The sequence below is a fragment of the Zalophus californianus genome, chromosome 3, assembly GCF_009762305.2.
Source record: "Zalophus californianus isolate mZalCal1 chromosome 3, mZalCal1.pri.v2, whole genome shotgun sequence".
Classification (NCBI taxonomy): domain Eukaryota; kingdom Metazoa; phylum Chordata; class Mammalia; order Carnivora; family Otariidae; genus Zalophus; species Zalophus californianus.
The window spans coordinates 178,305,700-178,320,815 of NC_045597.1; the positions used below are offsets into that span (position 1 = coordinate 178,305,700).

The following is a 15,116-nucleotide window of genomic DNA, read 5'->3' on the forward strand; positions in this document are numbered from 1 at the left end:
GTCCTATTTTCATGCAAGCGAAAAAGATGACTCAGAAAATACAAAACTATTGTTCATGCAGAACCAATGTTAAACTAACAAAACTTCTTTAATAAATAACAGAACTTGTCAATGGTAAGAGTCTCATCTAGCAGTTCACATGACTTTAAACACTGTTCAGCCACCCACATGTCATAAACAATATTAGTAGATATGAAAAATTGTGGCATCTGTTTTTCTTAATGCATGCGTGTATATGTATATGTGTCACTGCCTTGAATCCACTGAAAAACTAACAGGTATAAATTTACTATGAGTAAAAAAATTAAAATATATTATTTTTATTATTTAAATTTATTTATTTGTAGACTCCACCTGACAACAGGGTGGGAAATTAGCAATGCCAGAGTTCAATTTCTTACTTGCTTTAGAGTATTTTTTCGTTGTTTTAAAAATACTTTGGCTTGGTGTATGTCATGTAGGGGCAATGTCATTGGATGGGATCCTGGTGGATAAATAGTTACTTTTTCCATGAGGTGAACATCTTCAAAGGTGCTCTAACTGTGATGGAATCCTCAAGTACCCATTTAATAACCTTTCACAAGTGGTCTCATGATCAAAAAGCCTTGGGACCCCATAAGCAGGATTTATCTGGGACGGTGGCTATGCAGCTGGTTACACAGCTGGGAAACTGGATGAAACAACAGTCAATCAATTCATTTTGGCCATTTCCATGATTACCAGTAATTGTTCCAGCTGCACTGATGTGTGGTGATCAATATTCATTGTAATGATGGCAAAAATGGACAGCATGCATGCCCCTTTGTCTTTCCATTTCACATATGTTGACCTGGCCATAATAGCACAAAATAATTCATTCAACCAGCAGCTTCTAGCTTCTAACTCTCCCATTGTAGAATGCCACAGTAGCAAGTGAGCATTAAAAACAAAGTAAAACAAGACTTTCTAGCAACTGGGTGCCTTAATCAGTGCCAAGAATACTTTGGGGAAGGTGGGTGGATGGCTAGATTGAGAGAATAGCAAAATGCCAGTGTTCCAACATCTGCAACATTTAGATGCTCAAAGTTGCATCCCAGCAGGATCAGTTGAGTCCTTGAACCTACCCAAAAAGGGAAAGTGGGGACTTCTAAGAGGATGACTAAGAAAGTGAGCTCCAAGGGGGTGTCCAGGAAATCCCGAACACCGCAGGACAGTAAGAGATGTCAGTTTACCCTTATCCTGGAGCTTCCATCAAGGTACATTCCATACATGACTACTGCTCCCCCTTTTTTTAAAGATTTTATTTATTTATTCATGAGAGACACAGAGAGAGAGAGAGGCAGAGGCAGAGGGAGAAGCAGGCTTCCCGCCAAGCAGGGAGCCCGATGTGGGACTCGATCCTAGGACCCTGGGATCATGACCTGAGCCGAAGGCAGACGCTTAACCGACTGAGCCACCCAGGCATCCCGACCACTGCTCCCTTTTTAAGGTCCCACTGTTCATGCTGAACAAATTCCTCAGAGTTGGCTCTCAAGAATCTATGTGAGATGCTAGCCTCTACTCTATGGATTGTTCAGTTAGTTGGAAGCTAACTGAAGCCATTGCCAGAGCACTCAGAGATTTTAGATCTATCTATCTATCTATCTATCTATCTATCTATCTATCTATCTATATCATTTATTTACTTAATCAAAAAGGAAAGAACTCCTTGGAATCCTTGAAATCTGCCTTAAAACTCAAGCATCTTTTATCCTCCTTTTGAGAAAACCAACACGTTCTTCAAACACAACCCATTGTCTCTTATTTAAGAACTCCGGTTGTTGAATGGAAGATTGCATTTCTCAGAGAAGATTTTTAGAAGTTAGACGAAGGGTAGAAGGAATGAATGATAAGCGTAAGGGTAACAAAGGGTGTGTCTTTCTCTGGGAAGAAATATAACTAAAGACTCCTTTTTAAAATCAAAGATGTATTTCAGTTAAAGATCATAATTGCGTTCTAAAGAGCTAAAAAAAAATGCATAGCCATGCCAAGCTAACCTCTTTTTTTCTAAATTGCCTTCAGTTTCTAACATTCAGCTGCCAATATGTTTTTTTTTCCCCCAAAATGAGCAGAATCCTTCATCAGCATTAAGTTTGAGTAACTTTTACCTGGAGCTAATATGTGCTCTAAGACAGTCACTTTATCACCCTGGGCTTTACTTATTTCACTAAAAACAAAGGTTAAGCCTGGTCTTCTCCAGATGCTGGGAGACTTTAGACCAAAAATTGCTTATAAGATGGGAATAGTAATTCATTTTGTGTTAAGAGCTCTTGAGACATGGCTCTTCTCAGCTCTCTCTCTCCTCTTCATAATGAAATTTTCTCCTAGCATAGAATGGAGGTCTTAAAACACCAGGTATTCTCAGCAAATTGCTATCTGATTCAATTTAACAAGCATGCAATTGATAATAAGAGAAATGCATAATATTAATCCTCATTATTACATAAAATTTTTTCTCTTAAGATTTGCTTTCACATACATTATCACATTTTTATTCTCACAAAATTTTATAACCTAGCTTATTAGGTGATGCTCTATGATTCAGGCTTTCAATGACAAGGGCAGGCCCAAGTTCTGTCTGTCACATTTGCTTTAGTTTGGTGTTTTCAGAAAAGGTGGTGTCTGGCCCCGGTCATAAACCCAAGAGGAGCAGCAGAGCCTAAACTAAGGGCAGGAGGCAGCAGGGGTCAGAGCAGGGACTGGACCCGGATTCTGTTCCCAGCACCACCTCTGGAGGGATGTGTGTGTGGGGGGGAACTGAAATCTTCTCTCCAGGGTTGAGTTTTTTCAGCATTAAAATGAAGGTGTCTTCCCATAATCCAGGACTCTCTTCCAGCTCTGTGATTCTTTATAATTGACAGCAGAGCATCATTTAAATTCTAGGTACTGGATTTTGAAATTATTTCAAATGCTGATTATACTTCATTTTAAAATTAATATTAATGCCTCCCAATGCGTCTGAGTCCTCAATTTGCTGCCTGCAGCAGGTAAGGGAAAAACCAGGGAGTTTGAGCAGCGTGTGCCAGCATGTAGAAAGTTCTTTAGGAAAATCTTATTGCTATTATTTATCGCTGGAGGTGTGGCACTTACTCTGTGTGAAACACCAAGTTAAAGATTTCATCCACTCTCTCTCATTTAATTCTTCACATAACTCTCTGATGTGTTTGTTAATATTCCCATTTTATGTAAGAGGAAACTGAGGCTCAGAGAATTTAACCACACTGCTGATGAGTGATGGATCTAGGGTTCAAACTTGTGTGTAACTGATTCCAAAGTGGATGTTCTTGATGATTACCTAATACTGCCTACTAAGAAATTGAATGGCACACCCATGCACGGGCGTGCATGTGAGCACACACACAAACAAACATGTGAGCTCACACACACACACACAACTTGTCTGCATAAAAACAAATAAATGCTTGACTGAGAAGTGGATCACATAGATGCATACAGGCGTCCGTGTTCCTATAGGTGATCACACCTACACTGGTTCCAAAGTGTCTGAACCAAGTATTATGGACAAAAGGCTGGCCTCCAGCTGCTTATGAGTCATTCCAGGTCAGCTTTGCTGACAAAAAAAACTTGTGATTAACTTCCAGTGTCATGTTTGTGTTATTTTCAACATCCTTTGACTCCATGCAATAGAACACACATACAGTGGCGAGAAATATGTTTAGTAAGACCTTTTGAAGATGCCATGCCTGCTAATCCACAGACAGTGGCCGAATGGTGGTCAGAGTGTGACCTGTGTGTCATTTCTAGAGGGTTATATACAGACTGGTAACCGATTTTATTTACAATCTGCTAACTTCACTAAAATAGATGCTCCATTTCGAATGACCACCTATTCCATAGAAATGGAGATTTTCTTTTAGAATAGTACTTCTGCACAAATACTATCATCACAGAGTTATGAGCCCAAGATTTGATTATTCAGGTAACTGGACTAGAGCAATCAGACTGCCTTTAAAAGTTTATGCACAGCACTAAAATTCCCTTAGAATATGTTTCCTATAGCAAACAGTTATAAGCCATAGATGGGCCAGAAACATATCTATCTTTCTGTCTTATGACATCGCTACCATTTCTGTTCTCTGAGAAGGAAGCCTCATTTCATTTGGAAGTTATTACCCTGAGATGACCAAACCCTGCCCCAAGATGCTTAATATTTACTTTGTCTTTGAAGAGTAATAGTTAAAGTTATTTCCCCGTCTGCATGATTTCAAAAAAAAAAAAAAAAACAGCCAACTTCTTAAACCCTGTCCAGTCGTGACAGAGACCAAGATTCCACAATGTAAATGAACCTCATTAATCAACTCTATTATTTGGGGGAGTAATGAACATTTTGCTATTTGACATCTGGTAGTGATTTACAATAAAAGATACAGGAATTTCTAGTTTACAAAAGTGCACATGTATGATTTGATTTCTTTTGGTGTATATATTTATATATAAATCCCCCTGCTGCTTTTCTTGGCCAAAAAACACACACACAGAAACAAAAAACAAAAACAAAAACAAAAACCCAAACAAAAAAACCCAAAAAATGGTGGGAGCAAGGGAGCTCTCCGGGTGGGGTTAGACTATAAACTGCATGTAGATTTATAACTAACTAACCAGCTTAGAGCAAAATGTTGTGTGAGCTCTGTAATGTGTAAAATCTGGTGTTTATGTAGCTCTCAGGCTGGCTCAATACCAGTTACTAGTGAGTGATATCTAAACATAAAATAATTTCTACATAAACTGTGGGTTTGTAAAAATGTAAGCACTGTATTTTTGTGTAGTCTGAAAGAAGGTATTCTTTGAAATATTATTAGTGTAGGGCATGATTCCACCCACTGTATTTCTGTGAATTTTTCTTTTCTTTTCTTTTTTTTTCCTTCTTGGAAGACTGATTGGGGACTTGGGCCTCTACCAAAAAGTCAACATGTACTTATAAAAATCTTGATATGTGATACACTGACTAAAGTAAAGTTTATGATTTACTTCAAGTCGACTTTGCTACTGTACAATGAAAGCTTGAAATGAATGCATAATCATTAGGAATGTGCAGCCTCCAACTAAGCCATTAGTGCACAGGCGGGCTTTTTGGTGGTATTACCTTACAAACAACACCGATGTTATGTCAATGATTAAATATATGAAAAAAAATCACTCAGCTGGAGGCGGAAAGAAAAATGAGATTAGAAAAGATTTTCAAATCATGGGAATTAAGCATTAATGGGTGGTTGTTTAGATTTAAGAAATGCAATACTCTCTTCTACAGTGGGCTATGAAATTAGGTATTTATCCCTTTTAACAAGTTCCACATGTAATAAACGAACATGTTAGTGGCATAGTTATGATGCTCTTATGAAAAGCACTTTCAAAGCTTCTTTGCATATTCAAACCTCTTCATGAGCCTCTTGTCTGAGTCACTATTAGCTGTTCAAAGAGGTCTTTGGCATCTAGAGAAAGTCCAGTTGAAACCAGAAGGCAAAAGTAGGGATGGGTGCTTGGGTGGCCTTGGTGAAAAGACTGGCCACTCAGACACGATCCAGAATTTGAATATAAAGGACACTAGTTCCTAACCACATTCTACTAAATGAAGTCAAATCTGGCAAAATTCTTCCTGGTGATTAGTATACTGGAAAGAGAATGGTTTCCTGCTATATCGGTTGTGACTTTCTATTGCAAAGGACAGAATCCCACCTAAAAATGACTTAAGGATAGAAAGACAATATATTGTCTCACCAAATGAAAATTCAGATGTATATATGGCCTTAGGGGCAGGGGAATGCAGATTTCAGGCATTTTCTCCATAGATCAATTTCTTGCCATCAATTCACTCTGCCTTCCATTGTGTTGGCTCCATCTTCAAGCTTCATATCAAGATTCTCAATAGCTCCAGTTCACATCTCATATACGCTGTAGACCCAGCCAAGCCTGGGCTTCTTCCTCCATGTGTGCTTTCATGGGCCCAAATATCACAAACACGAGAAATCTTACTTTATTAAAGACATGGGATGCTTCCATCACTTGTAGTTCTGAACTGAGCTCTTGCCCAGCACAACCTATAAACTAAACATCTGCTCTTGTGACTAAGTCTCCTCAGGCCCCAGGGAAATGCTTTTTCTTAGCACCTCAAAACAATTAGCAGTTGCTTCCAAAGCCTGTGAGGTACGTGGGTTGCCAGGTGGCTGCTGACACAGGAAGTGGGCACTGCTTTGGGGCACAGGGACAGTCTGAGCAGTGGAAGCACTTAGGGAAGAGAAGAGAAGGGAAAAATTCATTAACTTGTCAAATCTTCTCAGAGAGCAGGAATGTAATAGCTTTTCCCATAATGAGGTGTCCTTTTGATGTGGTACTGAGTGCCCATTTTCTCGCTTCTCTCCATACTGCAATCCTTGGCTCTGGAAGAACACATGAATTAACACAGTATTTACAATAGTGGAACATGGTGACTCAGAAATATTTTTGCAATATTAAGTAATTCAATTATTTTTAAATTAGTCCATACTTAGGTTGAGACAAAACAGAAATGAAGCATAATACAAATTGTTTACATTGACAACTGGATGAACATTGAATGCTAGAATAATGAGTAGCTTTATATTTATGAAAATAAAGGTTTGTTTCAAAAATTAAAAGTTAGTTTCATTTAAATGCACTCATTTAAAAATCGTGCCCAAGGTAATTACAATTAATTTATTATCCTTTAATATTTTGATAGATATTTTCAATATTTAGAAAAAGGATTTGGAAAGTGTAATAAAATTATTTACAAAAATTTTTAAATTTTAGACCTTGCCTTAATTTATTTTCTTACCTTAATTTATATTTTTGATGAAAATATATTCAATAAAACATAGGATATACTTTAATTTATTTTAATTAACATATACTTTGATTACAGTTACATTGTATACTTAACCATTTAAATTATTGAGAAAAGTTGAAATGATATTTTTATGATTTAGCTATGTAAAAACTATAGCTCATATTTTTAAACTTGTCATTATGAAAGGATATTGGTTAAGAGAGGTGGCTGGCACATATTTTATTTAACCATTTATTACATTAAAGTATTGCTTTAAAATGTGTGTAATGTGTGAATCTCCATTTGTATTCCTCACCCAAGCTCTACAGATGTTCAGGGAGGGTCTGCTCACCCAATTTCAACAGCAAGTCCAGCAGAAGTGAGTCCAGGATGGAGTGGAAGAAGTTTTGCTTTAACATAAAGTTCTGGAAGTGAATTTTATTTGTACTAATTGGCCTATCTAGTCCAATCCCTAAACGTTCATTTATATTTGCTGAAGATACGATTAGTACAGTAGTGAGAACGAGTGAACCAATAGTTTTAGAGATCTTTAAGTTTTATAAACTGAGGACAATGTGAAAGTTTAGAACATATGATTACAGAAAAAAAAATTAATTTGGCTGAGGCAATGATACAGACATTAAACTTTGCTTCCAGGCACCACTTTCAGAGATTTGTTTTCAGTTTAAGAAGATTTTTTGTTGTTGTTGTTGTTATGCAAGGGCAGAAATAAAGATTAAGAACAACAAAAACAGCAACAACAAAAAATTGAAATATTTCTTATACCCCAATGGTTTCACTCACAACTCTTTCATTGCTTGCCCAAAAGATTGCCTGCACTTGTGTAGGCGCAGAACTAAGAGCTAGATGTTGGCATTGCTGTACTCATAATCCGATCAACTCTAAGTATAAAAATGGATAATCATCATTTAGAAACACAATCCAGCAAGATATCTGATCTTAAGTACTATACAATTAAACCAGTTTCAAAGGACTCAAAATCAAGTAGAAATTTACTAATAATTATAGTACCATATTATGCTTTTTAAAAGCTTTGTATATTTTCAAAATGCTCTGACACCCATCATCTTATTTGATGATGAATTTGGACAATGTGATCGATGAAACTGACTCATTTTCCTTTTCAGTTAAAGGGTAATGCCCAAAGCAAGATGCTGGGAGTTTTCCTTAGCTTTTTCTACAGTTTGGTAGTTTTTACCTTTGTGAATGTCAATTAACGTTTTGAGCTACATGGTGTGATACACATGGACATATGGTAGGGTTTGAGGTGGTTTTAGCAACAATGCTATGTTATTTATCTCAGCTATATAACCAGCCATACCCTTCTTCAGTGAAGAGACAAATATCAGTACCGAAACCAACAAGCTTAGCCAGAAATAATAATTAGTATCCCTAGTAAACAAAAGTTTCATAATTTTATAATCAAAAAAGGAATCATTTCCATTACACAGAATTGAGCAGAAATTGATCAAAATTGAAGTCAAATTGATCATTTTGATTCATGACATCAAAATATTTGCTTCTTTTAGGTCTTCTTTGGTCACGTCTAGTGTCACTGAAGATTAACTAGATGGAAGTTGCAAAGAGCTTTGCAACTTACTCGAAGTTGTCAGTACTTTCTGTCACAGAGGACTTGGCATCACCATGACTAACATCAGTCTTCCAGAATGATAGATAACCAGGTTGAGGTTATCTTTGGCTTCCAAATCTCCCAAGGGGCATACTTATCTCAATAACCACAGGTAGTTAGAACTCTTTAATGTAACTGGGTTATATGGATATCCTCTCCTCCAAACTGAAAATGCCCTTGTTGTGATGATCACTGGGTGATATATGTAAGTGTTCAATCACTAAATTGTATACCTGAAACTAATATTACACCATATGTTAACTAACTAGAATTTAAATTTAAAAAATCAGCGTCTGTATATATAAAAGATTGCTTCTTTGTGGCAAACAGCATTGGATGCATTCATTTATTTACTCATTCTCTCAAGAAATCTTGAGTGAGCAGCATTCCCTTCAGTTAGAACTACCTTTCCTCAGGTAAGTTGGACAGGCTAAAGAGAGCCGCCCTGTTCTATAGACATTTTACTTGCCCACATCCAAACCCAAACCTTGAGAAGGAAGCAGACTTGGTCTGAAACCATTCACAGAATGTTCTGTTGAAGATGAAACTTAGTTGGTGGGTTTTGGTTCACACCACTGTCACAGACACTCTTTCCAACTCACCTTCCACCTCCTTTTTGATCATTCCAAGAAGAGGATTCTGGGGATGCTTCCAATTCTCACACTGGGAATGTACTATCAACCACTTTGTCCTACCAAACAGCCAACTAACAACATGATTTTCAGGTGAAAGGAAAAAACAAATGTAATTGGCCTGAGGCTTCAAATATATTTCACTATTTAAAAATAAAATATCATAGCTGGGTACTTAAAATAACAAAAATCAAGGAAGTTTCACTCCTTAGCCAATTTATTTATTTTTTATTAATTTCTTGGTCTGTTAGATTTTCTGCTGATCATGGAAACCAAGATACTCCCTTAAGCTCTCAATTCCTTAACACAATTGCTACCAGAATGATTACCTATTACCAGCACCCATCACTCTGCTGGAGCCAGATATGAATGTTTGTCTTGGGGCTCTGTAATGGAAAGTACTCAACCAAGTGTTCATTTTTAAGCCACAAAAGGGTTTCTGAAAAGGATAGGGTGATGCAAGAAGCATAAGCCTCAAATGGTATTTCCTAAATAGGTAACGTGACAGCAAGGTATTTCATCTCTGAGATGGTTCTCAGTTATTTCCTGCATAGCCAGGACTGGCCTCCAGTCTGGAGGAGTGTAGAGTTTGGATGTGGGTGGGTTCATCACCATAGAGACCAGTAGACATGGCTGAGCAACTGCCTGAGAGGTATGGTCACCCTCAGTAGATGTTTTTGAAGGCTGGGTCCTGTAGATGTGCTACTGTGGGGTAAGGTTATCCTGAAGCTCTTCCAAGACACTTCTAGTGTGTGTGAAGATGACCCTCTCCCCCTCGAGAGCATTTAGAGTAAAATTCCCTGTTAATTAGTTGATCTATCCCACAATGTAAGAATGTGACTGCTGGGTCAAAGTTCACCAGTTGCCAGCTACCTACTACCCCAAAAAGCCTCTGGCACTTGGTCTTGCCCACAAAAGCTGTTCAAGCACTGATTGCTGGGACGCCTGGGTGTCTTAGTCAGTTAAGCGTCTGCCTTTGGCTCAGGTCAGGATCACAGGGTCCTGGGATCAAGTCCCTTATCCGGCTCCTTGTTCAGCGGTGAGTCTGCTTCTCCCTCTGCCTGTTGCTTCCCCTGCTTGTGCGTACTCTACCTCTCTGACAAATAAATAAAATCTTTAAAAAAAAAAAAAGAACTGAGTGCTGCTGTCATTATTGCTGTTAGGGGAGAAAACAGACTGTGGGATGTGTCCACCAATTTTAGGGAATTGGGTGGTATTGACTCACAAAAAGTGGATGGAATGGGAAAAATGTGATCTACTTTGGCTTAAATAAATACCTATTTGTATGATAGATCGAAGCTTATTTTTGAAGTCTTACTCCTTCTTCAGACAATCCTTTTGCCCACTCTCCCTACATCCATCCCATAACACACACCCACTGATTCCCCCCTCACACATACATATACTCACACATTCACACACACACCCACCAACACCAACACCACACACACTTACCTGGCTAAACTCTATCAGCTTAAGTCTCATTTATCACTCTTAATCTTCTTGGAACCAGAGCATATCCCCAGAGTCTTTCAGTCCCCTGGAACAGTCTTAACCAACTGAGCCACCCAGGCGCCCTCCCCTGGAACAGTCTTAAGAGCATCTCATTCCCAAAGTCTCCCCAGGGTTGCACAACCCCACCCTTGCATACTCTGTCGGGCAATCCCCTGGTCCCTAAGCATGCCAGAATTACACAGAGCAAGTTCAGATCAACACCCTAGGTTTTCAACCAGATTTACACAATTGTGCAGAAAACAAAAGACCCTTTCTTTCATACCAGTAGACACATAACTAGAGAATTGTTTTTCCAAGAGTGTGAGCCTCTGACCTATTAGACAGGAGATAAGTAAACAGAGGATGAAAGAAAAGTCTACATGGCTTCTCCAGGCCAGGGGGATGTTGCCAGAGTGAGAAGTCCTTTGGAGGGGTCTGAGATCTGTGCATACTGTCTGTGGAAGAGGAGGTGGGGGGGCGAGGAGGAGGAAGTTGGGAGGGAGCATGTTGCTCACCTTCTACACTGTGCTGGAAACTCCGCATTGGTTCTGACTTTGCTCTAACATTTTGGGTTCACTTACAGGCCTGATTCATCCTAGCTTCCATCAGCTGCAGATCAATTTCTAAATTGTTCTGGGAAAGTCACATAATGAAAACTTGTCAGTGAAGAAAAATGAGTAGCGTCAGTTGTAGCCTGACTCGCGACCGGTTACTGGTGGGGTCTTAATGCACTTCGGGTCTCCCTTAGTGGAATATTATATACACCACCTTCCTAATGTGCACGATGGTGTGAATTAGCTTTTGGAAACTGCTGGGGAGCCTATAATTTAGGGACTCAGGGCCATAACCACAGCAAAGAAAAGGATTAGGGTCAAAAATAGAATAGTTCAAAAATAATATTGGAAGCATTTTTACCTAGTATGAAGCTTTTGCCAAAAGAAAGAACAGCCAGTATGCTCTTAACACCTCCTTAGAGGACGCTAAATTCAAAAGTATGGTTTTGTATTTGTCAATATGATACATAAAACGCAACTTTCTATGGCTATAATTAAATCACTTAAAAACCTCAGTCTAAAACACAATAACACTTTCATCAAATAATTTTGTTCTGTGCAAAGGATATGAACACTTTAAGAACAAATATTTGGAAAATCTGTGTTGCAGGTCACTGGTAAGTTCTGCTGGTAGACGGGTACACTTTTGAAAGGTGCCATTCCGTTGTATGCAAATGAAGTTATTTCTAACTCCACTCAAACAGGTGACTAGAAAATGTGGAAGGAGGTTACATGAATTGGGTGGGAATGTGTTTCATGCACCTGCTCTTATTATTAATAAAACATATTGTGAAAATCAAATCAGCTGTTTGTATGTTTCCCTAATGGCAGAGTCAGAAGGCAGGCTGGAAAACCCAACTGCCTTCTTGTTTGAAAAAAAAGACACAAAGTTAGCATCCTCTACTAAAAAAGAAGGAATGTTAAAAGGCTACACATGTGATTGCAAGCTAACTGGAAAAAAAAATAAGAATCATTAAGTAAGGGGTGTCTGCATGGCTCAGTCAGTTAAGCGTCTGACTTTGGCTCAGGTCATGATCTCAGGGTCATTGGATAGAGTCCTGCATCGGGCTTCTGCTCAGAGGGGAGTCTGTTTGTCTCTCTCCCCTGCTTGTGCTCTCTGTCTCTCTCTCAAATAAATAAATAAAATCTTAAAAAGAAGAAGAAGAAGAAGAAGAAGAAGAAGAAGAAGAAGAAGAAGAAGAAGAAGAAGAAGAATTCCTAGGTAACAGTAGACAGTGAGGCCTCTGGGTCCCTGATATTTTTGGACCTGGTTATACCCACTGGTTACATCATATTAAAATTCACTGAAATTCTGTGTTTAGTAGTTAACCCAGGCTATTAATATCAATAGACTTCTAAGTGGCTTTGCAATATCTCCTCTCATTCCTGTGGTCTTTCCACCTAGAAATAAATCAGATCATAACTTTCTCCTGCTCAACACGATCAAACCTCCTTATCTTGGCCTTGTGCTATCTGATCTGGCCCCTCTTTCCCTTCTTTGAGGTTGTCTCCCATCCCCCTTCTCCCTAGTTTCTGGCTTCAGCCATCCTGGCCCTTGAGACGTCCCTAACAGATGTTGCCATATTTTGCACTTGCTGTTCCCTTGTGCCTGAAATGCTCTTCCTCAAACATTTCTGCATGGCTTCCTTCCTGTATCTAAGTCTTGGCCTGGTTGTTATTTTCTCAGATATGCTTTACTTGACTTCCTTATGGAAAGAGCCACCCTACCGCCCCACCCACTCTCTAACACTTCACCTTCTTTTCCTTATAGTATTTATCACTACTGCATGTTAAATAATAAATGTATATGTCAATATTGTCTTTATCCCCATTAGAATGTCAAGTTCTGGAAGGGAGGTTTCCTCTCTCTCTCTCTCTCTCTTTTTTAAATTCATTGCTATATTCTCACCACCTAGAATGGTAAATGGGTCAATAAATATTTGTTGAAATGGAGAAAGGTCTATAAAGAGTGGAGGAAGGAGAACTCTGAAAGAAATAGGTGTAAGCAGGTCTTTGCTGAGGGTCGCATTGACCTGCTAGCTGCTTCAGGGGTGTCTTTAGGAGTCAGCACCCTGGCAGAAGACATCAAGGCCAAAATCAAGAACTACCAGATTCCCCTTTTGATAGCCTCTTTCCCAACCTGAACGGAACCAGGAGTTGCTGGCAGAACTACCTGGACGTCCACCACTGTGAGAAGGCAGCAGTGGCTGAAGGGGGATGACGTCTCCATGTGTGAATGGTACCGGCGTGTGTACAAGTCCCTCTGCCCCACATGCTGGGTGTCAGCCCGGGACAACCTCCAGACACAAGGCGCATTTCCTGGGAAGATGTGAACTGGCTCCACTCTCCTCTCCTCTGCCCCCCATCCTTTGCCCAGGGTAGTGAAGGGGGACCTGGGTACACGGTGATCCCCACCCTGGGATCCTGAATCATGGCTTAACTAATAATAAATACCCATTGGAAAAGCATAAGACTGTGTATGCATGTATAAAAGAGCTGGATGATCAGGCAAGACACCGGGGTTGAATTAGTATCTTGACCAGTAAGAGGGGCTTCAGGGTGATTGCTTCTTTCTGTTTTGTTTTGTTTTATGTTGTTAAACTGACCACTTTCTCTATACCAGGCAATAGAGTGAGTGATTTTACGAAATAACCTCAAGCCCCTGTGCGTGCTAAAATGTATCTGTATATTCCCCTTTATTATCTGTACAATTTCAAAAAACATCTCTTACATAGTTTTTGAACCATAAGAAAATAGTATAACTCCTGTGTGCCCCTTCCCAAAAGAAAGAAACAGGTGTAAGCAGAAATATTCATTAGTATAATTCCTTCAATTTAGTGGTTCCCAAATTCACCAGACTATAAAAATCATTTAAGTTGTTTAAAATACACACACACACACACACACACACACACACACACACACACACACACTTCTTGAGACCCGTCTCAGATTTAGGAAACTTCAGAGGAAGGTCCCCTGTCTTAGTCTGCTTAGGCTGCCATAACAAAATACCCCAGGCTGCATGTCTTGAACAACAGAAACTTATTTTCTCATAGTTCTGGAGGCTAGAAGCCCTAGATCAAGGTGCCTGCAGGTTTCATTTCTGTGAAGGCTTGTTTCCTGGCTCTGGAAGACCACCTTCTTGCTGTGTCCTCACATGGCTTCTTCTTGGTACCTGTGTGGAAAGAGATCTCTGGTGTCTCTTCCTTTTCTGAAAAGGACACCAGTTCTATCAAATTAGGGCCTACACTTACTCCATTTACCCTTAATTTCCTCCCTACAGGCTATCTCCAAATACAATCACATTGTGGATTAGAGCTTCAACAGATGAATTTCGAGGAGACACGATTCAGTCCATAACATCCCCCAGAAACTATATTTAAACAACATCCAAAGTTCCGAGGTAATTCTTATGGCCAGGAGAGTCTAAGAAGCAGTACTTAAGAATGAAAATAACTCCTCCTGGCCGTAAGGAGACAGGGACTCTGTGGTTCTTACTTGAATCAGGCTGATGATATGGGAGAGAAATCCCCTAGGGAAAGATTTTGGATAATAAGCTAAGGTTTTGCATGGGATAAGAAAGGAGCTACAAAGATATGGAGGAAAATAACCAAATCCTAACCAAGTGTTTTGTTTTTTGTTTTCATTTACAAGTTTCTGTAGAGAGTTGAAATTGTTGTTCAGTCTTACTGAGATTTAGCTGAATAGAAATAGTCTGTTTATTGGGCAGTCTAAACCAGGTGCCAGGGTAAAGGGCGGGTGAAAAGGGTAGGTACTAAGACTTCCTTCCACTGCTGCCTTCAAATGTTTCTTGTCCAGGCTCCCTTCACGAATCTCTGAGGCAGACTTCAGAGCTTGTTAGTAAAGTCCAGGCACTAAGGAGGTTGATCAAGTCCTGGACAGCTTAAAACTTCAATAGCAACTTCAATTTGAAGCATACCTACTCTCAGCTTCTGTATTTG

The 15,116-nt window shown here is 39.2% G+C and overlaps 1 pseudogene; it reads left to right on the forward strand.

The window, feature by feature from the left end:
• Window positions 1-1,134: 1,134 nt before the first annotated feature.
• LOC113920295 lies at window positions 1,135-13,484 on the forward strand (annotated as a pseudogene).
• Window positions 13,485-15,116: the final 1,632 nt, after the last annotated feature.